This window comes from Schistocerca nitens, chromosome 3 (assembly GCF_023898315.1).
Source record: "Schistocerca nitens isolate TAMUIC-IGC-003100 chromosome 3, iqSchNite1.1, whole genome shotgun sequence".
Lineage (NCBI taxonomy): Eukaryota > Metazoa > Arthropoda > Insecta > Orthoptera > Acrididae > Schistocerca > Schistocerca nitens.
The window spans coordinates 688,274,335-688,300,288 of record NC_064616.1 but is presented as its reverse complement, the minus strand read 5'-3'; positions in this window follow the sequence as shown (position 1 = coordinate 688,300,288).

Sequence of the window (25,954 nt, the reverse complement as noted above, 5' to 3'; positions counted from 1 at the left end):
GATGTAAGAGGAGCCGTGACAACACACGAGAAGCAGTCGCTTGTGGTAAAGACGCGCCAACTGACTGGTTAACGTTGAATGGAGAGCGCACACGCGATTGCAAACATAAATGACAGACTCTCGATCCGACTCCCCACAAATTAGGTGAAAAGGGCGACAGGTTTGTGCCTCGTCGAAGCTGCCCAGGGAATTCCGGAATGCCCGAACGTTATCTTCTTCCCAATTTTTGATCCACGAATGGAAGTTATAAGTTTTGAAGACTGGGAAAAAATAACAATTCTGTACTCATAAATTTCAGCGCGTGTGCTGTAGGTACTTAGTGTTCCTTGCTCTAGTGGTCACATTTTTGAACTCAGCCACATGGTGATATTAATATGTTGTTGGTGGCGTGTACTCTGTGGACTCATCTTTTGAAGTGTATGTGATAGGAAGTGAAGTTCTTCTGGCAGTTTGCTGTTGTTCTGTGAAAGATGAACGCTCGAAAATCAAATGAATATTATGTGTCGCACGTGTTTCTTTCTTGAAGAATATAATTAATTAAATGGATGATTTTAGACGGGTGGAAAAATCCTAGGGGCAGGGAGCATTTTGTTGTCAAGGGAACAAGTGTGCTGCAACGTGATCCATTTGCTTTGCAAAAGCTACAGAACATACCTCTTCATGCTCCAAACTGTTTTGAATAGCTTTGAACTTCCGTTGGAATGTGTGGAAACGAATAAATACATAGTTGTGACTGGCAATGTATGCTCACTTTCAATTCAGTAATTAGAATTTCAACCTAAAAAATTTAAAGACTTTTAAAATATCCATCAAGAATGGCATGGGGAAGTATCCGAATGTAGAGGGATAGGGTGCCCTTCGAGGGACTGACTTTTTAAATACATTTATGAAAAGCCCGTGAAGTGAGGCTACCTCCAATTGAAGGCTGTCTGTGAGAGGCCTTTAATGGATAAGCAGTAATGTAAACTGTGATCCATGAATGCCCGCACAGTAAGCAGCAACTGGTCGCGTTTTTGTAATCGTTGAAAGTTGTGTGCTCTATTTTTTTTTATCCGAACAAATCACATAACACTTACAGACAATAAAGAATTTCTAATGTTACTTCCTAGTGTAAATGACGAAACTGGTTTATTAAACAGGTTTATTCATAAATGTCCACAAATTTGAGGTACTGAGACGCTATTTTTGTCCTATGCGTTTGACTATGTAATTCATAACATCATGACCTTTTAAAAAAATCATAGTATTAAGGACACACGGGAAATTTTAATTAACGGACGAATTTGTGTGTTTAGCATGAAACAACGGGCTTTATTAAGAAATGCTACAAAACAGCTTCGGCTTTTTATTTTCCGGTGATCCACATTCTCCCCCCCCCCTCCCCACGCAGTACCACCATTACTAAAAGGCTATCCTAGATCCATTTGCAGGTTTTCTATCTTACGGCTGCCCGACGCAACAAAACTTTGAGTTTCATTGTTTCGTATAGTTATAGACCGAATTTAAAATTTTAAATACTATCACAACCTAGTTAGCAAGAGGTATAATCTTATGCTAGAGGTCAAACACAGACACTTTGTGTATGTCTTGAGGAAGTGTATATCACGACACGCAAATTACCCGGACTATAGTCATGCTGAATTTGAGAATGAGAACACTTAGCTGCTTTCGGAAAATCTTGAAAGTAGTTTCAAACCTTTACGAAACTTTTTCTCGCTGACTGCGCCCATAAAATAAGTCCATGGAAAAAAAGGCTTATAGCTTACCATACGTCCGCTGTTTGTGCAGCAACACTTCAGCATCAGGTATTGCGTTTTAATTTATTACTTCTTTACAACTAAAGCTATTCGTTGCACATTTTTCACACAACACACACATATACTACCGAATATAGATGCAAAATTTTATCACTGTACGACACATAGTTCAAGAGATATGAGGTCACAAACATTGAAATGTGCGAAAAACTAGATTTTGCTTAAACCGAAGCGAAGATTACCCAGACTATACTCAAATGTTTGGTAATGAAAGCACTTAGCGATTACCAAAAAACTTTACACACAATTTTCAAGCGTTCTCTCGGTTAAATACTGAGCGTCAAATATGTAACGCATTGACTCATTTGTAAAGTAATCAGATATATGAAGCTGGTTTACAGGATGGGTATAGTTAAACTTTCGTTATTTGGGAGGACCCCCATGAAAAACGAGTGATCGTCAGACAAGACACTGAAACTTTCTGAAAACATGTTTAAGAACACGCGGAAGAGGAATAAAGAACAAAAAACCGTTGAAAGAAACACATTTTAATTTCTATATGAGAATGTTTAAACCTGGTGATCTTACTGAGTACGCAGGTTTGCAACGAGCTGCCAATGATTCGGTTTTCTCCAGATGTGTTACGGAATAACCGAGTGACCTCATCAGAAATGAGAGGTGGACCTCCATTATGTGTCAAAACAGTTGAGTGTAAGGTACGATTCTCCAGCAGAACAGGGATCATATCTTGACGAAACAGATCACAGAAACGTGTGCGCTGATATGAAACTTCCTGGCAGATTAAAACTATGTGCCGGACCGAGACTCGAACTCGTGACCTTTGCCTTTCGCGGGCAAGTGCTCTACCATTGAGCTACCCAAGCACAACTCACGCCCCGTCGTCACAGCTTTCATTCCGCCAATACCTCATCTTCTACCATCCAAACTTCACAGAAACTCTCCTGCGAACCTGTGAGATTCACGCTGCATGTCCTTGGTTTTAGAGTCCGAGTTCCTCAAAGAAAAATCATGAACTGTGCCGTGGCCGTATCACACGGTGACGCGTTCACGCTGCGGTGACACTTCCCAAATGCGACAACTGTGTGTGTTCACTGACCCCACTGCGCGTAACGTGTGCTTCATTACTCCACAAAATGTGCCCAGACCACATGTCGTCGCCGGCCGCGGTGGTCTAGCGGTTCTGGCGCTGCAGTCTGGAACCGCGGGACTGCTACGGTCGCAGGTTCGAATCCTGCCTCGGGCATGGGTGTGTGTGATGTCCTTAGGTTAGTTAGGTTTAAGTAGTTCTAAGTTCTAGGGGACTTATGACCTAAGATGTTGAGTCCCATAGTGCTCAGAGCCATTTGAACCACATGTCGTCAACTTCAACCCTTGCAAGACACATAAGAGCAAAGTCTTCACGAATATATGCGTCGCGCGGCAAAAGTTAGTAAGTTCAGATGCTTCAAATGGCTCTGAGCACAATGGGACTTAACATCTGAGGTCATCAGTCCCCTACATCTACTTCCATACTCCACAAGCCACCTGACGGTGTGTGGCGGAGGGTACCTTGAGTACCTCTATCGGGTCTCCCTTCTATTCAAGTCTCGTATCGTTCGTGGAAAGAAAGATTGTCGGTATGCGGTATACCTCTGCGTGGGCTCTAATCTCTTTGATTTTATCCTCATGGTCTCTTCGCGAGATATGCGTAGGAGGGAGCAATATACTGCTTGACTCCTCGGTGAAGGTATGTTCTCGAAACTTCAACAACGCCCGTACCGAGCTACTGAGCGTCTCTTTTGCAGAGTCTTCCACTAGAGTTTATCATCTCCGTAATGCTTTCACGATTACTAAATGATCCTGTAACGAAGCGCGCTGCTCTCCGTTGGATCTTCTCTATCTTTTCTGTCAACCCTATCTGGTACGGATCCCACACCGAGGAGCAGTATTCAAGCAGTGGGCGAACAAGTGTACTGTAACCTACTTCCTTTGTTTTCGGATTACATTTCCGTAGGATTCTTCCAATGAATCTCCGTCTGGCATCTGCTTTAGCGACGATTAATTTTGTATGGTCATTCCATTTTAAATCACTCCTAATGCGCACTCCCAGATAATTTATGGAATTAACTGCTTCCAGTTGCTTATCTGCTATATTCTCCCTAAATGATAAAGGATCTTTCTTTCTGTGTATTCGCAGCACATTAAACTTGTCTACATTGAGATTCAATTGCCATTCCCTGCACCATTCGTCAATTCGTTGCATATCCTCCTGAATTTCAGTACAATTTTCCATTGTTACTATCTCTCGATATACTACAGCATCATCCGCAAAAAGCCTCAGTGAACTTCCGATGTTATCAACAAGGTCATTTAGATATATTGTGAATAGCAACGGTCCTATGACACTCCCCTGCGGCACACTTGAAATCACTCTTACTTCGGAAGACTTCTCTCCATTGAGAATGACATGCTGCTTTCTGTTATCTAGGAACTCTTCAATCCAATCACAAAATTGGTCTGACAGTCCATATGCTCTTACTTTCTTCTTAAAACGACTGTGGGGAACTATATCAAACGCCTTGCAGAAGTCAAGAAACACGGCATCTACCTGGGAACCCGCGTCTATGGCCCCCTGAGACTCATGGACGAATAGCGCAAGCTGCGTTTCACACGATCGTCTTTTTCGAAATCCATGCTGATTCCTACAGAGTAGATTTCTAGTCTCCAGAAAAGTCATTATACTCGAAAATAAAACGTGTTCCAAAATTCTACAACTGATCGACGTTAGAGATATAGATCTATAGTTCTGCACATCTTTTCGACGTCCCTTCTTGAAAACGGGGATGTCCTGTGTCCTTTTCCAATCTTTTGAAACGCTACGCTCTTCAAGAGACCTATGGTACAACGCTGCAAAAAGAGAGGCAAATTTCTTCGCATACTCTGTGTAAAATCGAACTGGTATCCCATCAGGTCCAGCTGCCTTTCTTCTTTGGAGCGATTTTAATTGTTTTTCTATCCCTCTGTCATCTATTTGGATGTCTACCATTTTGTCATCTGTGCGACAATCTAGAGAAAGAACTACGGTGCAGTCTTCCCCTGTGAAATAGCTTTGGAAAAAGACATTTAGTATTTCGGCCTTTTGTCTGTCATCCTCTGTTAAAATATCGCGCAATTATTAACTGCGATAATAAGTCCATGAAATGCATCTAAATGTGAGTTTTGATGAAACGATTGACGATGTGAGTAGTGAATACAAACCTACTCATCTTGTTACTTGCCCTAATGAGATTGGTTTAGGCAGAAAAATGGAATACTACGGTATCCGCAATATGAACATCGACAATTGTTTAGAAGACTAATTAGAGAGCATTGTAAACAGATTGCCAAACGCCCCGCCTAAAAAAAAAAAAAAAAAAAAAAAAAAAAAAAAAAACCTATATGACGTAATAATGAGAAACGAGAACGTGTTTTCAAATAAACCGGGGCTTGTTACTGGGTATCATTACAAGTTGAATGTAATACCACATGAACCATTCTTTGTAAGACTATATGCGGTACCGCTATCCAAGAAGGAGGCTGTCCAACAAGAGAGAGATCGGATGTTAGAATGGAATGATACAGAGAGGAGTATCAGCCCCTATAACAGTCCCTTAATAATAGTAGGAAAGAGAGATAAAGAGAGATGGTAGTGTCAGGATTGTGATATACACATGCTCGTTGAACAAGGTCGTTCAGAGTGAGACGGATAGACCAGAAAAAATGAAATAGCTACTGCAAAGATTTCACAATGTACAGTTTATGACTAGCCTCGACCTCAAAGCTGGGTACTGGCCAATAGCCTTAGAAGAAGAGTGTAGGAAATATACGGCGTTTTTATATGCAGGCCGTTGTTACCAGCACAAGATTATAGTGCCATTCGGCCTGAATATATCTGTTTCAGCCTTTACCAGGGCCCTAGAAAAGGTGTTAGGCGCTGCCCCGAGCTCAAAACTGACAGTGTACGTCGACGATTTTCTGCTGGCGAATTCGTGGTGGCGAGAACATTAAGAATTGTTAGCTGAAGTTTTCAGTGTGCTACGCAAAGGTGGAATGACGTTGAAACTGAAGAAGTGTGAGTTTGTGAAGAAAGAACTGAATTTTATTGGTCACATTGTGACAACAGAGGGTATCACTAAAGATCCACAGAAAGTGGAGGCAATAAAGAAATGTCCTCCGCCGAAGACTAGGAAACAGTTAAAGAGTTTCCTAGGGCTCTCAGGATTCTACCGCAAATTCGTGCAGGGGCATGCGTTCAACGATCGAAACCTGAACAACTTGTTGCGAAAAAGTACACCATTTGTGTGGACTGACGAATGTCAGGCCGAACTTGAAAGATCGAAAAATGAATTACTACAGAACAACACATTGTACCATCCTGATTTTGCGTTGCCATTTCATATGGGAACGGTCTCATCTAATTACGGCTTAGGAGTAGAATTGCTTCAAGAGGTACGAGAAGGAGAAAATAAATAACACAGAACAGTCGCGTTCGCAAGCCGAGCGTTGACGAAATGTGAGCGAAACTATACGATTTCTGAGAAAGAATGTCTGGCTATCGTATGGGGTTTCAGAAAATTTAAAGGTTGTTTGTGGGACCGAAAGGTGATAATTCACACGGATCACAAGGCGCTCACTTACCTAAAGGATTGTCGTTTACTGCATGAAATATTGACACGGTGGTCCCTTTTCTTGCAGCAGTTTTACTATGACATTCGTTACGTGAGAGGATCAGACAACCATATAGGGGACGAGCTGTCACGCTTGCCTGTAATCGAACATCGGCTTGTGGAGGACGAGTCTGAAGGCGTACTGAAACTGTACTGCTTTCAAGATGTAGAAGGTCGTAAAAGAGTAGAGAGGATCTGTAAAACCATGCGTCGTCATCAAAACGTGGACGACTGTCTAATAATTGTTAAGAACAAACATGACGAAAAGAGTAGAGAAGGGGAGAAACTAAGAAAGTATTACAAAATATATAACCATATCTTGTACATACGTATAGGTGAAGATAGCAATAACTGGCGAGTGTGTTGGCCAGCCAAGTACGTCACAGAGATAATTGACTACTATCATTTAGCTTATGGTCATTGCGGACCAAAGAAGTGCGCTGAGAAGCTAGCGGAAGTTGTAATTTTAATAACATGAAAAAAAGTGTTGCTGAAAGAATAAAGAAATGTGATAAGTGCCAGAGGGTGAAGGTAACGAATTTCACCGTGGCCCTAACGATGTGCTGAATTTGGTTTGTACGGACCTCTATAGTCCACTGCCCAAGACTTCAGGGAATTTCGCGTACATATTAATGGTGCCAGAAACATTTTCTAAGTTCATAAAGTTATATCTGGTAAGAAAGGCAACAGCTAAAGTGGTGTATAACAGATTTGTTAATGATTACTTTGTGCACATCGGCAAACCAAAAGCGGTTTTGTCCGATAACGGAGCGCAATTTACTTCCAGATTATGGAATGAAGGAATGAAAAGTAATGGAATTGAAGTAATTCACATCTCCGCCTACTGGTCGAGCGGGAATCCTGCGGAACGGTACATGCGTGAATTAGGTCGGCTTTTCCGAACGTATTGTTACCACAATCATCGATCGTTGGGCAATTACGTCGGTTAATTCGAGAAAATAATGAACGCCTTGACGCATGAATCCACGGGCTACGCTCCATAAGAAATACTATTAGACCATAAGTCTAAGAGTTTAGTGGAAGAAATGATTAATTTCCTTCCGAGAGTTGACACTAACTTTGAAGTAAAGAAAGAACACCTACGAGAAATGATGAAAAAGAACGCTGAAGCGCCAATACGGCGTCATGACGCGAAAGCGCGTTTTGACAAATTTGCTATTTGCGATCTTGTTCTCGTTAAAGCACACAAAGCCGAGCGAGATCGACCATGAAATTTCAAAATTTTTATAAATTTACAATGGACCATTTGGGATTATCAGTATACCTCATACTAACGCTAACAGTTTAGCTTTTCTTAAATCTGGCAAGCTGTTAGGTGTGCGTAATACTGTCGATTTAAAATTGTACTAGTCAAGGACTAATTAGTCCGAAATGAGAAAAGAGAAACCAAGCCATTACGTGCTATTCTAGTATTAGTGAAGTTTGTGAACTTTGTATATACACTACTGGACATTAAAATTGCTACACCAAGAAGAAAAGCAGATGACAAACGGGTACTCATTGGACAAATATATTGTACTAGAACTGACATGTGATTACATTTTCACGCAACTTGGGTGCATAGATCCTGAGAAACCAGTACCCAGAACAACCACCTCTGGCCGTAATGACGGCCTTGAAACGCCTGGGCATTGAGTCAAACAGAGCTTGGATGGCGTGTACAGGTACAGCTGCCCATGCAGCTTCAACACGATACCACAGTTCATCAAGAGTAGTGACTGGCATATTGTAACGAGGCAGTTGCTCGTCCACCATTGACCTGACGTTTTCAGTTGGGGAGAGATCTGGAGAATGTGCTGGCCAGGGCAGCAGTCGAACATTTTCTGTATCCAGAAAGGCCCGTACAGGACCTGCAACATGCGGTCGTGCATTATCCTGCTGACATGTAGGGTTTCGCAGGGATCGAATGAAGGGTAGAGCAACGGGTCGTAGCACATCTGAAGTGTAACGTCCACTGTTCAAAGTGCCGTCAATGCGAACAAGAGGTGACCGAGACGTGTAACCAATGGCACCCCATACCATCACGCCGGGTGATACGCGAGTATGGCGATGACGAATACACGCTTCCAATGTGCGTTCACCGAGATGTCGCCAAACACGGATGCGACCATCATGATGCTGTAAACAGAACTTGGATTCATCCGAAAAAATGACGTTTTGCCATTCGTGCACCCAGGTTCATCGTTGAGTACACCATCGGAGGCGCTCCTGTCTGTGATGCAGCGTCAAGGAAAACCGCAGCCATGGTCTCCGAGCTGGTAGTCCATGCTGCTGCAAACGTCATCGAACTGTTCGTGCAGATGATTGTTGTCTTGCAAACGCTCCCATCTGTTGACTCAGGGATCGAGACGTGGCTGCACGATCCGTTACAGCCATGCGGATAAGATGCCTGTCATCTGGACTGCTATGTGATACGAGGCCGTTGGGATCCAGCACGGCATTCCGTATTACCCTCCTGAACCCACCGATTCCATATTCTGCTAACAGTCATCGGATCACCACCAACGCGAGCAGCAATGTCGCGATACGATAAACCGCAATCGCGATTGGCTACAATCCGACCTTTATCAAAGTCGGAAACGTGATGGTACGCATTTCTCCTCCTTACACGAGGCATCACAACAACGTTTCACCAGGCAACGCCGGTGAACTGCTGTTTATGTATGAGAAATCGTTTGGAAACTTTCCTCGTGTCAGCACGTTGTAGGTGTCGCCACTGGCGCCAACCTTGTGTGAATGCTCTGAAAAGCTAATCATTTGCATATCACAGCATCTTCTTCCTGTCGGTTAAATTTCGCGTCTGTAGCACGTCATATTCATGGTGTAGCAATTTTAATAGCTAGTAGTGTATATGTATTGTGTTAAAATTTTATTGTAATCTGTATGATGTGAGATTTTACCGATGCACTTAGACGAACTGTAAGTTTCAGGTCTGTGTACATGTGTGTAATAACGGACAGTGTTGAGTTATCCACTGTGAAGGAATTAAAAAGAGTACTCCCTGAGATTGCTCGGGAGTGAGTAACAACAATTTGAGGCAGGTGGACGTTCTGGAATGCCACTGCACACACAAACAGGGAGATCTAGCGTGCCACTATGGCGCACGCAACAATGCTCCTCTTGATCTGAGTCGTTGCCGGCTCTTGTAGCGCTGCGGCGTTCTTTGTGAATATATGTGTGCAACGCGAATTTGTATTCTTCCAGCGCCAGCTGTTAAAGGTTTTGATGTAAATGTTTATGTTTGGTATCGACGTTATTTGAAACACACTCACACGCGCAATGCGGGAGGAAACTTGAAAAAAAATTTCGTGTTCATTATACACATTTATGTATTGAATTTTGTAATTACTATTTCTTATCCTGTTTCTAAATTTTTTTGCTACTATTTATGTACGTTTAAATTATGCTTGAATTTTTCCATGCCAATACTGAGTATGCTTTTCATAATATTTGTAGTAATTTTAAACTTACTGATTTCTTGGAGGAAGTGTTTGTTTTTGAGATGTGTTGCCATACTATAATGTTTTGAGTAATAATGACACAGGGTTGTCATGTAAATAACGTGTCCCCTACATAACTGCAATAATTATTCCAATTGATAACCCAACGATTATTGGATTTTATGCAGACAAAATTGTTTAAGTGTATGCACCTGCATTTTCGTTTGTTTAAATTTTAGGAGATTCCCTGTATTTATTTCCCTCCGAAAAAAAGGTCATGAACTGTGGGGCACGTGTAACACCGAAAATGTAGGATGTATGGCACCTGCTGCCGATGTATAGTTTTTTTTCATGAATTTTATGTAAATATTTGTAATTTAGATGCTTTCTTTTAATAAATAAGTACACTGCTTCACTGTATGTGTAAATTTAGGTAAAAGTCTGTTGACATTTCATTCTATTTATCTGGGTTTTACTGTGAACCTTATAAGCTCTGGGAAAAAGCCAAAGGAATTGTTATTTGCATCGACTAGCAACGATAATAGCAGTGCTTGTGCGTATAAAATCTTTGGGTAGGGAGTTGTTGAGCGGAGCGCGGAGAGAACGATAGAGACGGGTTCCAGCGCTTGTACTGTGCGGAAGTGTGGTGTTAACGCTCTCGCAGTAGAGAGTACCATTTTCGGCGGCATCATGTACGCGCGCCGACCAGATGTCTAGTAGCAGGAGTACGGACAGTGGACGGGTGGAAGAGGCTGTATTAATTACGATTGCCTGTTCCTGTAATTACCCGTGGCTACACAAAATGCTACCCTCTTCAACAACAGCAGAACTTCCAGCAACACAGTTTCGTTGTCGGCTCCGAGTTTCGTCGTATGCACAGCATTGAAGTAAGACTGTTCATTGGTTGAATGTATTAACGGCTAACCCAGCAGCACAACTGAATGTCATTTGATTGATAAAATTAATTTAAATAATAATCAGTTAATCTCAGGGCGATTGTGTCCTCAATGCCCCCAGACATTTTTACCAATCAGGATCCTTGTACCTTTTTCCCTTATATGCTAACTGAGTGTCATAAGAAATAAATTGAATAGTTACAGCCAGTTTATTAATGAATAATTTCACTTTTAAGAATTTTAGACTCAGTCTACTTTCAACTAACTGTTGTACAACAGAGGTTTCAGTATATGACTAAAGTAAAGCAATTTCATTTGTCAAGTTTGAGAATCTATCACTGGAAAAATTCCGAATCTAAAGAAAATGCACAAATTAAGAGTTCAGAAGTTTTATTTATTTTACCTATAGCTTGGAGTACATGACTGTTTGGTCTGGTACGTCACACTACTTCCCATTTTAATTTCCGCTCATTATGAACATGTTAGTATAACTGCTTAAAAGGTGAATTACTCCTGGATGTATACACTACTAAAAGAAGTTTCGTGTCTGAATCGAACTTGCTGTCTTTTAAAATTTATTGGTATTGACCTACCCCTTTTTCTCATTTCGTCTTCATTTTCTAGTACGCTGTAGCTGTTATGTGTGAGCTATTTAATATTTATTTCAAAGACAGTAAAACAATATGTACAAGCATATATTGCAAACTCTTGTTTTAACATGGTTACTTAAATAGGCCAGACATTATTTTGTATACTCATAAACATATTTATGCTGTTACAAAATATATAGTTCTAATTCTTAAATCACACTGTACCTGTTATCTCACTTTATACTTAACTATCAAGTCACTTAAGGTCTGTGGCAATAAAATTATATCCAAGCATGTTTTGTGTAAAACATACACTGATAAGCCAAAACATTCTGACCACTGCCCAACGCGACGTTGGATGCCGCTTGAGGGCCTGGCGGGCAGGTCACGTGGTAACAAATGTAAGAGGAGCAGACATGGACGGGGAAACATCCTAGCTAAGATATGGGCTGCAAATGGGGAAATCCATTGAGGTAAGCGACTTGGGCAAAGGGCAGATCGTTCTTAAACAGAGCCTGTGAACGAGTGTCTCGAAAACGTCGAGACTGGTAGAACGTTCACGTGCTATTGTCTTGAGCATTTAGGGAAATAGGTAGGACAGTGAAACTATCACTAGGCACTAAATGGTTGGACTTCCATATCTCTTCACAGAACGTGGGGGTCTGAGGTTTGTCTGCTCTGTAAAGTAGGATAGATGGTGATCTGTGGCATCTCTGCCAAAACAGCACAAAGCTGACGCACGCACAAGTGTTTTGGAGAACACCGTTCATCGTACGTTGTTGAACATGGAGCTGCGCAGTAGACCATCCAGGCGTAGCAAGAACCAACCGAGGACGCCGTTGCTGTTACAGTAGATGTCTCGAGTAACCAACCGGCTACGGCTATTGTTCCAAAAATACGGCTGTCTGCTGCTTGCCCCAGTAGCTCAAGGTGAAGCAGTCCGCAGACTGAACCTCGGTAAATGTGAACACGGCTGGTTCCCAGAGTCGTGGATCCACAAAGGCGACAGAGTGCAGAGCTGCCATGAGCCCATGTGGTTAGGCAGTGGTCAAAGATTAAAGCCCCAGCAATGGTGGTGGCGGCTGCATCATCGGTACGACGTTACTTGGTACAGACTGAACGTCGTTGATAGCCCAGCTGTTTGACGACGAGTGGTTCGAATGCCGCTGCGGAAGGGTCTCGAACGGGGCCAAAGCCCTAGGCGCGGCTTACGACACACAGCAGTAGGTTGAAATGCAAAAGCGGCCAGCCTCTGCTGGGGGCCATGATGACACGTCATCAACTGCACCTGATGACGGTGGCCGGTAATGTGCTACATATAACACTTGTATGTTGCTGTGACTCATGTTAATACATTTACTTCCTCCTAGGAAAATCCAGTCCACCAGTTTCCTGCTTGTGAACTGGCTGCAACATAAGCACTGGTATATTTACAGCTATTTAAATTTTGTGTCCCTCTACTTCGTTCACAGTGTCACTTGTTACTCTACACTATTTGCTCTTCCTTTGCTATTTCACTAGTATTTGGCACACGCATAGAGTTTTTGGTTCATATTTTGCTCCGTCCTTTTTTGTCAGTCAGTTCCTAACTGATAACAATATTATTGGTATGAACCCATGGACTGACGGTTTGTAGTATTTATGATGGAATTTGGACAACTCTACGCTTGAAGTGATAGCTATTATGGTTAGGAGTACGCGGGCATCTAAGGTTGTGTTTCCTACGGTTATGAATTGAAGGTGATGTTCTGTACAGTGCCTGTTCATATGGTGTAGTATTTTGTTCCACTGATATGTGGTCGTTTAGTGGCGCTAACGTCTTCTCTAGGGAGGTGAGGGTCTAAAGTACTAAAGTGGCTCAGGTTTCCAGTAGATAGTGTCCCAAAGGATGGTTCGAATATAAAAGTGTGTGATATTTAGAGTGGTGGTTCCGGTGATGTCGGCGGGTAGTCGGAAGGCTGGTCCGGAAACACCGCACCGAGTGCCACTGATCCACAACCCTTGTCCCTGTAGCTCTACTCTTTGTGTGTCACTACAGCGTCCTTGTTGGTGATTACCATTGTGTTTGACACGTAGTATAACCAATAGAATCCTTTCTTTTGGAGGAATTCCATTTTGTCTGTGAGTCTCTCCTTGGGACATTCTGTTGCAGATTTCTGGTAGCAGAACAGGGTGAACTCACATGAAACGTGGGCAGTGTGTACCCATTGTGTAGAGCAGATGGTGATTTGGCCAGTTCGGCAGTGCAATAATTCCTACGTGGAGAGCGGGACAATGGGACTGTCAGTCCGGTGTTACTGGTTGTATTTCCTGTACTTTCAGATTTACAAACTTTTGCAGGGTTCCCAGGCCACTGGATAAGTGTGGAGGTAACACTCAAGTCTGTAATCTCTGAATTTTAGTGGTATTTGTATTTGAATACTTTCCAACAGGGTATAGTCTAGTGTTCTAGTAATGGTGTCCATGTGATTGTACAGCGATAAAAACTCTCCTGCAACTGGTGTCAGTAATAATGTGGCGCTGGTAATTCTGCTTGAAACTAATGTAACCTCTCTAGGAACTGATCTATGGGTTGGAGACTCGGTAAACCACTGCAGACAGCGTGTAACAGCGCTTCTTTAAGTTTGGTGGTATGTGGGTAATACTATCCGTGAGATTGTGAAGGAGCTTCACAATCGTTAGCTGGGTGTCTACGCCATCCAGACAGTCCCTAAATATACCTAAGCCGTGATTGTTGGTATCTGCTGATGTCCAAATGTGGGTCATGAGCAGGATGGCCAAAGAGCGTAGCTGTTTAGTTTTCGTTACTAAACCTTATCTGGACTGGCGAACTTTGCGATCTGTTTGTCCATGGCTCGCTAGTTGTCTTCTATTTCCACTTATACCTACTGTAAAGACTAATTGATATTTTCCAACGCCTCTACATCAGCCACACCAAAAACAGTTTTCAGGATTCGACCACCTGCACTGAGATAACCACTTTCCTTCGTACTCGTGGGACTAACTTTCCAGTTTAACGTAGATGCCTCTGTAACTATGTAAAAGATGATTACAGCAACTAGTTTCTTCTTGCGTATTGTTGAACCTTGCCTGGATCTTCATCAAGAGTTATAGCCAAAGTTATCATCCAACTGTAGAATTTCATTTTCCGTTCTCCACACATTAATGTCCTTTCGTAATGTCCACTGATGATCTGACTTACTACGTCCGGCTGATGCGTGACTAATATGCCGCCATTTAGAGGACGTAGCTGGAGGAGTTCTGCCACTCTGCAACAACACAACAGGCTTACTACGAAGAGGCTCTCTGTACACATTTTCCATTTCATCCTGAGCTCGACGCCTGACGTTGGCACTGCTACTTCTCGTCCTTGGTTGAAATTGGCCCACGCCCTAAACGAAGCTGGAATCCTCTTGTTAGCTTATCGTTACTGCTAATGTCATAAGTGCATAGAAATGGCTCGGAGTAACTGCAGGTGTATCCTGTTTCCCTCCGTTGGCCCTTCACTATCTTTCCATTTCTCCAAGCACCTCCTTCCTCTACCTGAACGTGCTGACTGCAGTAGAGGCAGCGCCTCTAGGTTTCCTTTACATGGAAGAATACAGCCTATGTGCACTACTGTGGTGTGCGTTGGGAATTGTAATTTAACATTAACAGCTGATGCCAATTCTGTAATTTAGTAGTGTGTGTAACACATTTTTAGTTTTCCCCTTTGGCACATAAGAGTTGGTTAACTTTATCCATTTTCCAACATGATATTTTAGTAATGTTGCTTTTTCTATTATGGGAATCTTACTGTCGTTTCAAAGAATTAGCGTTCGTCTTTATAGCTTGGCGCTCAGTACTTTCTAACCTTTTTGAAAAATTGGGGCCGGCCAGAGTGGCCGAGCGGGTCTAGGCGCTTCAGTCTGGAACCGCGCGACCGCTACGGTCGCAGGTTCGAATCCTTCCTCGGGCATGGATGTGTGTGATGTCCTTATGTTAGTTAGGTTTAAGTAGTTCTTAGTTCTAGGGGACTGATGACCTTAGAAGTTAAGTCCCATAGTGCTCAGAGCCATTTGAACCATTTTTGAAAAATTAGAAACTGATGACACATATATTCCAGAAGAGGGTTTACATTTATCTAAAGGAGATGGGCTCAAGAACAACCATATATGTGTGTAAATCCGCACTTTTGCACTTTTGTAGACTTTTCAATTATCTAGCGGTACCAATTACGGGAAGGGAGAAGGACGTCCCTGTCATTGACTGCTGACACAGTAACTCAACATTGGTCCTATTGTTCTGAGGACCCTCTCAGTTCATCCGTTGGCCTATGAGTGTTGCACATTAATCGTGAATTAAAAACAAAGCAAAAAAGGGTCAGCATTGAAGTAGAAATCTTTATTTCTGTCTCAAATCGATTTCAGTCACTGCGTGACAATCATCGGTTTTAGTATTAAAGCCCCGTGGACTCGTAAAAACAAGCAGTAAAATTGTTGTCTACACATGTCGAAGAAGACTAGTCGTGAGTCCAAAGGTAAAAATGCAACTCTTGATGGAGTCTCCATTCAAAAAAGAAAAAAAAACACTAGTCTTGAGTTTCTTAATGCATAACAATCGACACAGGTGCTTTCTTCAACCTGACGTAAAATTAGTTTCTTGTTCCGTGGCCACTCTCACAGGTGGTCCAACCTTTAGCATCCATTGATTAACCATTGCTTCTGACACTATTTCTGCATGCTGGTTACATATGATGATCAAGGACACGAAACGCGGGATATGATCAGTAATCATTAGTGCATAACGGTACCCTGCTGGTGTTTGAGTAAATGGTCCTAGTATGTCATCTGAAATGGTTTATATGCCTTTGGTAGTCTCTGTAATGTAACCTTTTGACGATTTGTTCCGCTCTTTGCGTGCATGAGGGACAATATTTGACGTAATTTTCCACATCTTGCTCATTTGTCTTCCGCTAGTAGTTTTGTACGCCTCAGTGTTCCGTTTCTTGGCGGCCACTGTGTGAGTCATGAGCCTGCTTCAACATCTCCTTTCGTAATTGCACTGGTATCACTAGACATAAACCACATAGAGTCTTTCTATACAGCACACTGCCTTCAGTACTGAATTTTTCTTGCTTTGCAAACTGCTGAAAGTCTGGGACAGAACTTTCTGCAACTTCTCGGTGTCAGCACTGACATACTCCTTATCGCGTATTTAGCGACAAGTCCGTCTGCGTTTCCATGTGATTATCTGGTTGATGTATGACTTCAAATCGAATTTATTCAGCCATAATGTTCATCCAGTTAAATCACTTGTTGGCTATTTAAGGCCCATTAGTCACTTTATTGCCACATGCCCAGTTATTACCAGGCTGGCCGCGGTGGCCGTGCGGTTCTAGGCACTTCAGTCCGGAACCGCGTGACTGCTACGGTCGCAGGTTCGAATCGTGCCTCGGGCATGGATTTGTGTGATGTCCTTAGGTTAGTTAGGTTTAAGTAGTTCTAAGTTCTAGGGGACTGATGACCTCAGATGTTGAGTCCCATAGTGCTCAGAGCCATTTGAACCATTTGAACCAGTTACCAGTTATTACCTTCAAGAATCCCCCCCTCCCCCCCCCCCCCCCACCCAGGGGGCTCACCACTCTTTGGGGAGTTCATCCTTGGTAACCACGGGGCCCAAGCCTTTGCACCAACTTTTCCTTTCAATGCTGCATGTCTATCCTCTTGCTCTTCTTTTTCCTCTCCCTTGGGAACGTGTCTGGGATGTTTTCGGGAATGTGTTCTGCATTTTCCGTAGCCTGACATCAGAACAGTCCCTTCACTGTTGTTTCATTCTTTTATCTTTCTACGTTCGCCTTCTCCTATCCTTCCTCCACTTTTGCGTTTGAGGTTCCTCTTTTTCTTCTTCCTCCCCATGCGCTCCTGAAGGCCAGCCCACGAGTCTGACGTGTAACAGGTGACTGGGTAACGCGTAATTCCCAGCTCCGGGTCTTTGCACGTACCGCTGGTACAGGCCAGGGGAGGGGTGATAGCCTGAGCTGCTACCTTCCCAAATTGCCAATTGGCCCCTCTGTCAGGTGTTTGGGATGCGTAACCTGTGGTGTGAACAATCAGCTAAGGCGGATGAGACCCCATTTGAGGGGAGTCCCCAGTTGGAAGGAGCGTGCCATCGGAGATGATAGCAGTCGTGGAAGATTTTCTTGCAATGAGCCAAACATCTTCTTCTCAGTCCACGTCTACTAAATGTAAACGGAATGAGGATAACGAATCAAGGACCCACCCACCGGCACCTCAGTTCCTCATGACTTCATGTACTGAAGACAATCAGTCCTCTATTGAGGCAATTCCGTTTATTGTTCAGAAAAGTGTTGATGCAGTTGGTGGCTCTGTGAAATCCTGCTCTCATTTATGCAACGGCACTTTGCTTTTGGATACACTTCTGATTCTCAAGCACAACAAAGGCTTGCAGCTTCGCTCCTCCATGGCTCTCCTGATCATGTCAAGGCCCATCGACTGTTGAATTCTTCACATGGTGTTATTAACACTAGGCTGCCCAATGGTCTGACTGAGGCAGGTATCCAGTCTTACGTGTCTGATCATGGCGTCACTGCAGTCCATCAGGTAATGAAAAATCCTTAGTGCCCACACACACTCTTTTTCTCAAGTTTGATAGAGTAGTATTTCCATCGAAGATCAAAGAAAGCTATAATGTTATCACAGTCTGACTGTACATTCGGATCCCGATGCGCTATTACCAGTATCATCATTACAACCACACTCCAATTTCCTGTCGACACCCGGCCAAATGTGAAACTTGTGGTAGGGATGCTAACGAGGGCAATTTCCGCCTCCTTCTCCCCTCTGTATCAATTGCGACGGCGACCATGCAGCCTCCTCCCGAGAATGCCCCATGTATCTCGATGAGCGGGCCGTCGAGGAGATCCGAGTGAAGGGAAATACCCTGTCGCTCACAAGCTGTTGGCTAGTCAGAAATCCTGTGTTTTACCATTTGGCACTTACTGTACCATTCTTCCTACATATCTCTCCATGAAGGACATGGCCTCCCGGACTTGCGAACTCAAATTCAGCACCGCAGTTATAAAATCGCCCAGTGGCACGATAGGATTCCTATCTCCTTCTCCTCCAGCTGTGCAACAAGCCCCTAAATTTTCGCCTCACGCAGCGAAACCACCCGCTACACAACCAGCAGGCCGGAAAGGACAGAAGGAATACTCCCATGAAGACCTTTTATGTCCCTCCAGCCATCAAACATCTGACTCATTATCTGACAATCGCAAAGGCTCCAAGAAATCAGATAAATGGTCTTCTCCTTCGCTGACTCGGAGATCGTCTTCAACGGTATCGCCGCGTGATACCATCACCGAGTCGACCTACATGTCACCGCTGCACATCGCCAATCGTTTTTCTGCCCTGGATACCGCAGACCGACCTAGGGAGAATGCCGATGCATCTGTAGATCTCATGGAGCAGAATCCTCCAGCCTCTGCAACCTATAGCAGAGAGTCTTCGAAGGCCGGCACTCGGCAGCAGCCGAGGTGACACCCCTTCATTTTTTCCCTCCTCCTCTTCTCGTCATGACTCTTCTCCAATGGAACGTTCGTGGCCTTAGGTCCAACAAGGAGGAAATATGGCTGCTCTTGGAATCGCAGCGTCCACTTGTTCTCTGCCTCCAGAAAACAAAATTGCATGCTCACAAACGCTTTGACCTCTCGCATTTCTTTCTTTCTGGTCCGTTTTAACCTCGCCCCTTCCGCCCCTCCCAGAAGACGGCATTCCCTCTCTCAGGGGAGTCATGCTGCTCATCCAGGATGACGTTCATAACCAAACCACCTACCTGAACACCTGGCTGCTAGCTGTTGCAGTCTGCAATTTCCTTCCTCACTTTACCTTTTCTCTTTGTACCGTTTACATCCCTCCATCGTTCGCTGTCAACACGGCAGAATTCCTAATCTACATCTACATTACTACTCTGCAATTCACATTTAAGTGCTTGGCAGAGGGTTCACCGAACCACAATCATACTATCTCTCTACCATTCCACTCCTGAACAGCGCGCGGGAAAAACGAACACCTAAACCTTTCTGTTCGAGCTCTGATTTCTCTTATTTTATTTTGATGATCTTTCCTACCTATGTAGGTTGGGCTCAACAAAATATTTTCGCATTCGGAAGAGAAAGTTGGTGACTGAAATTTCGTAAATAGATCTCGCCGCGACGAAAAACGTCTTTGCTTTAATGACTTCCAACCCAACTCGCGTATCATATCTGCCACACTCTCTCCCCTATTACGTGATAATACAAAACGAGCTGCTCTTTTTTGCATCCTTTCGATGTCCTCCGTCAATCCCACCTGGTAAGGATCCCACACCGCGCAGCAATATTCTAACAGAGGACGGACGAGTGTAGTGTAATCTGTCTCTTTAGTGGACTTGTTGCATCTTCTAAGTGTCCTGCCAAAGAAACGCAACCTTTGGCTCGCCTTCCCCACAATATTATCTATGTGGTCTTTCCAACTGAAGTTGTTCGTAATTTTAACACCCAGGTACTTACAAGGGAACCTCCCCATCGCACCCCCCCTCAGATTTAGTTATAACTTGCCACAGTGGATAGGCTTTGAAAAACTGAACACAGATCAATAGAGAAAACAGGAAGAAGTTGTCTGGAACTATGAAAAAAATAAGCAAAATATACAAACTCAGTAGTCCATGCGCAAGATAGGCAACATCAAGGGTGGTCTAAGGTCAGGAGCGCCGTGGTCCCGTGTTTAGCGTGAGCAGCTGCGGAACGAGAGGTCCTTGGTTCAAGTCTTCCCTCGACTTAAAATTTTACTTTATTTATTTTCGCAAAGTTATGATTTGTCCGTTCGTTCACTGACGGCTCTGTTCACTGTAATAAGTGTAGTGTCTATGTTTTGCGACCGCACCGCAAACCTGTGCGATTAGTAGACGAAAGGACGTGCCTCTCAAATGGGAACCGAAAACATTTGATCGCAAGGTCATAGGTCAACCGATTCCTCCACAGGAAAACACGTCTGATATATTATAAACGACACTGGTGACGGCATGTGCGTCACATGACAGGAATATGATGTCGACCCACCTAACTTGTACACTTGGCGAATGGGTAAAAAGATTCTTCTACCTTGCCCGATTTAGGTTTTCTTATGGATGTGATAATCACTCCCAAAAAAGTGATGAAAACATAAGAGTTTGTCACATAAACTGCAAAAAATGAATGCAACAGTTTCACAGTCGCACAGATTTCCCTGTGCTCTGTCAAAACATATGTTTTTAACGTTTTCAAATATTTCCGTGTGTAGACCGTCAAATCCAGCATATGTCCAAGCAAATCTGAACGTGTCCTGGAATTTTGGAGAGCGAAGGTGATTATGTGTGAGTGCCTGAACTTTGATAATTGTCTGAAAATAAAAAATTAAACTTTTCACTCGAGGGAAGCCTTGAACCAAGGACCTCTCGTTCCGCAGCTGCTCACGCTAGCCACGGGACCACGGCGCTCCTAACCTCCGACTATCCTTGACGTTGCTTATCTTACGCATGGACTACTCAGTTTGTATACTTTGGTTTTTTTTTTTTTTTCATAGTTCAACACAATTTCTTCCTGTTTTCTCGATTGATCTGTGTTTAGTTTTTCAAGGCCTATCCACTGTGCCAAGTTATAACTAAATCTGAAGGGGGTGCGATGGGGAGGTTCCCTTGTTAGTTGAATTGACAGCCTTGAGAATTGTACTATATATAGAGTAATCGAATTCCAACGGATTTCTTTTGGAACTCATGTGGATCACCTCACACTTTTCGTTATTTAGCGTCAACTGCCACCTGCCACACCACACAGCAATCTTTTCTAAATCGCTTTGCTATTGATACTGGTCTTCGGATGACCTTACTAGACGGTAAATTACAGCATCATCTGCGAACAACCTAAGAGAACTGCTCAGATTGTCACCCAGGTCATTTATATAGATCAGGAACAGCAGAGGTCCCAGGACGCTTCCCTGGGGAACACCTGATATCACTTCAGTTTTACTCGATGATTTGCCGTCTATTACTACGAACTGCGACCTTCCTGACAGGAAATCACGAATCCAGTCGCACAACTGAGACGATACCCTATAGGCCCACAGCTTGATTAGAAGTCGCTTGTGAGGAACGATGTCAAAAGCTTTCCGGAAATCCAGAAATACGGAATCAACCTGAGATCCCCTGTCGATATCGGCCATTACTTTGTGTGAATAAAGAGCTAGCTGCGTTGCACAAGAACGATGTTTTCTGAAACCATGCTGATTACGTATCAATAGATCGTTCCGTTCGAGGTGATTCATAATGTTTGAATATAGTATATGCTCCAAAACCCTACTGCAAATCGACGTCAATGATATAGGTCTGTAGTTCGATGGATTACTCCTACTACCCTTCTTAAAAACTGGCGCGCCCTGCGCAATTTTCCAATATGTAGGTACAGATCTATCGGTGAGCGAGCGGTTGTATATGATTGCTAAGTAGGGAGCTATTGTATCAGCGTAATGTCCAGTTTATTGAGCAACTTCCTCACCCTTTTTTCTGCTCTGCCCACCATCCACTTTGAGGCTCTCCCAGAACCTGTCAGACGGATGCCCTGTTAGCTGACGATCTCAATAAACTCAACCTCATCTGCCTTAACACGGGAGCACCCACATTCCTCTCAGACTCCATGCACACCAGTTCCCATCTGGACCTCTCATTCTGCACCACCCAGCTCGCCCGTCATCCCCAGTGGTCCGTTCTCTGACACATACTCGATCGACCATTTCCCTTGTGCTATATGTTTGCTGACTCCTACCCCACTTACGTGCAGACCAAAATGGCAACTTTCTAAGTCTGACTGGAGGATTTGTTCCTCTCTGCAACCTTCGACGAACGACGTTTCTCCACTTGTTATGACCAGGTCGAATACCTTACCAACGTTATCTTTACCGCTGCAGAACGTTCCAATCCTCGCACTTCATTTTGACCGCGCCGGGTTCGGGTCCTTTGGTGGACTGAGGAGTGCCGTGGCTTAGTTCGCATGCGGAGACGTGCTCTCCACACTTTTTACTGTCATCTTGCGATGGTGAACTGCATTAGTTATAAACAGTTGGTGTCGCCGCGTTCTACGGGATAGCAAAAAAAGTAGCTGGTTCTTTTAACAGTTCCACTCTTTCTTCCATCGTGTGGGCCAACCTCCGATGGCTCTCTGGGACCAAGGTCCATTCCGCAATTTCCAGTGTGACCGTAGCAGATGATATCACAGTGGATTCTATTGCTATTTCCAACACCTTGGGCGGATATTTTGCGGAGATTTCGAGCTCCACTCACTATGATTCCGCCTTCCTTCACCGGAAATGAGTGGAGGAGGCTTGGGCCACACCCTTATCTTCTCAGAATCGTGAGTGCTACAATGCCGTTTTTACTATGAGGGGGCTAGATCATTCTCTCACCTCATCCTGATCCTCCGCCCTAGGGCCGGACGATGTTCACATTCAGATGTTGCAGCACCTTTCTCTAGCAGCAAAACACTTTCTCCTTCATACGTACAATCGCATCTGGGCAGAGGGCACGTTTCCCAGACGCTGGTGTGAACTCACTATCATACCCATACGTAAGCCTGGTAAAGAAATATTCCTTCCTTTTAGCTACCACCCCATTTCTTTCTCCAGCTGTGCCTACAAGGTGATGGAACGTATAACTCATGCCCCGCTGGTATGGAGGATCGAATCTCGCAATTTTCTAACCACTGCACAATGTGGATTTCGACCGTGCCGTTCTGCAGTTGACCATTTCGTCACTTTTTCAACCCATGTCACGAACGGTTTTCTGGGGAAATACCAGACTGTGGCTATGTTTCTTGATTTGGAGAATGCCTACAACACCTACTACAGGGATGATATCCACGATACTCTCTACACGTGGGGCTTCCAAGGGTGCCTGCCCTGCTCCCTTCAGGAATTTTTAAAAGAGAGAGTTTTCAAGGTACGTTTGGGTTCTGCCTTGTCAGACGCCTTCATACAAGAAAACGATGTGCCTCAGAGTTCCGTCCTGAGCGTCGTCCTCATTACTATCACCATTAACACCACAATGGCCAATCTCCCGCTAGCCGTCTCTGGCTACCTTTGCGTTGACGATTTTTCCATCTACTGTAGTTCTCCATGGACTTCTCTTATTGAGCGGCGACTTCAGCATTGTCTCGATCGTGTTTACACCTGGAGCTTTCGCTTTTTCACTACCAAAACGGTTTATACGAATTTCTGGCGGTGCAATGGGTTTCTTCCACCGTCTTGATATCTTGGGCCTGTTGCTCTTCCGTTTGCTGAAAATACGAAATTCCTGGGGCTCATGCTCGATAGGAAACTTCCTTGGTCCTCCCAGATGTCATACCTGGCCGCCCGCTGTACGGGGTCCCTCACTGTCCTACATGTCCTCAGCGGTACTTCCTGAGGACTGGATCGGACGACCCTCCCCCGTTTGTACTGGTGCAGCACATCCGTTCGAACTAGACTGGAGTGTTTCGTTTATGCATCTGCACGTCCGTCCATCTTATGCCGTCTCAATACAGTCCGCCATCATGGCATCCGGCCCCCTTTACACAAGCCTGGTTGAGTGTCTGCATGCAGAAGCTGCCGAACCACCGCTGTCATAGTGATATGATTTTCTCCTCAGCAGATACGCATGCCGTTTATCTGCCTAGCCTGGCCACTCATCCTACTATGCCTCGTTCTTCGATGACTCCTTTGACCGCCAGTATGCAGCTTGTCCCTCTTCTCTGTTACCTCCTGGAGTTCGCTTTCGGCTATTGCTCCGGCAGCTTAACTTCACGCTACGTGCCACTTTCACAATGGGTGTGAACCCTACACTACCTTAGCTCCGTGTGGCGGCCCGTGTTCACCTTGGACTTCATTCGCTTCCTAAGGGCACTACTCCAGCCTCGCTGTTTCTCGACCTTCACACAGAACTTCACGATAGTACCTTTGTGTACAGTGATGGCTCTCGGACTGACTGTGGTGTCGGGTGTGTCTCCGTCATTGGCACCAACGCTTTTCAGTATTCGATTCTGGACCACCGCTCAGTATTTACTGCGGAGCTCTTCGCCCTGTATCAGGCCATGCAGCATATCCAGCGACACAGACTTTTTAATTGTATCATTTGCTCCGACTCTCTCAGTGCCCTTTAGAGTCTCTGTGTGCTGTACACCCTTCGTCTCTTAGTGCAACGGATCGAAGAAAGATTTCCCTTGTTCACTCTTGATAGAGCAACTGTGGTGTTTCTGTGGGTCCCTGGTCAAGTCGGTCTGACGGGAAACGAGACAGCTGTCGCTGCTGCCAAAGATGCAGTCCTCATACCTCAGCCCACTAGTTCTTCCCTTCCCTCTGATGATTGCTGTGTTGCTGTCTGTCAGCAGGTGATGTCAGTTTGGCATCATCACTGGTCTTCGCTTCATGGGAACAAGCTCCCGGGAATTAAACCTCTCCCAGCGCTTTGGCCGACCTCCTCTCGTCCCTCTCGTCATGAGTAGATCATTTTAGCTAGGTTGCGTATTGGACACTGTCTTTTTAGTCATTGCCATTTCTTAAGTGGTGGTCCCCCTGCAATTCGTGCTCATTGTCATCAACCTTTGACGGTTCACCATTTCTGAGGGAATACCCTTTTTTAACCACTTACGTTCTAATTTATGTTTGTCGTCTGAGTCGCCGGCCGTTTTAGGGAATCACGAGCGGGCTGCCGACCGCGTTTAACTTTTTATCCAACGTAACAGTATGGCGAAAGACATTTAATTTTTAGTTCAGAACCTCCATTGCCTTTATGGCGTACTTTATAGCCCTTTCCCCCAAGAGAAAGTCCCTTTTTTTACCTGTCTTTCCTTCCGCCGATTGGGCTTAACAAATAGTCGCTTTTAACTCCTTTGTCGTCTTCGTGTTCTGTGGTTCTTACATGGGCGCATACGATCTTAGTTGTTTTTCCGTCCTAAAACGAAACAAACAAACAAAACTTCAAGCATCAGCCATACAAATAACAAGAGAAATAAGTGACTCCATAAATTAGTCCCTGCATTTTCTTTTCCATGATTAAATAATTTTACTGAGTTTTCGTGACACATATACTGTTGCATGTTCCTGTTTGTCTATCTCCAGGCTTACACTGACGTCATGGGACACCATGACCATCTGAAATCGGGACCCATCTGATCAGGCCACGGTTTTCCGGTCGTCTAGGGGCAACCGGTATGGTCACAAGCCCAGGAGAGGCAAAGCAGGCGATGTCGTACTATTAGCAAAGGCACTCGCATTGGTCGTCTGCTACCATAGGCTCTTAACGACAAATTTCGCCCTCTGTCATAACAGATAATTAATATTACGTCCCACATTGATTTCCGCGATTACTTCACACAGTGTTGCTTGCGTGTTGGCAGTGACAACTCTGACACAAACGCCGCTGCGCTCAATCATTAAGTAAAGGCCATCGGCCACTCCGTTGTTTGTAGTGAGAGGCAATGCCTGAAATTTTGTATTCTTG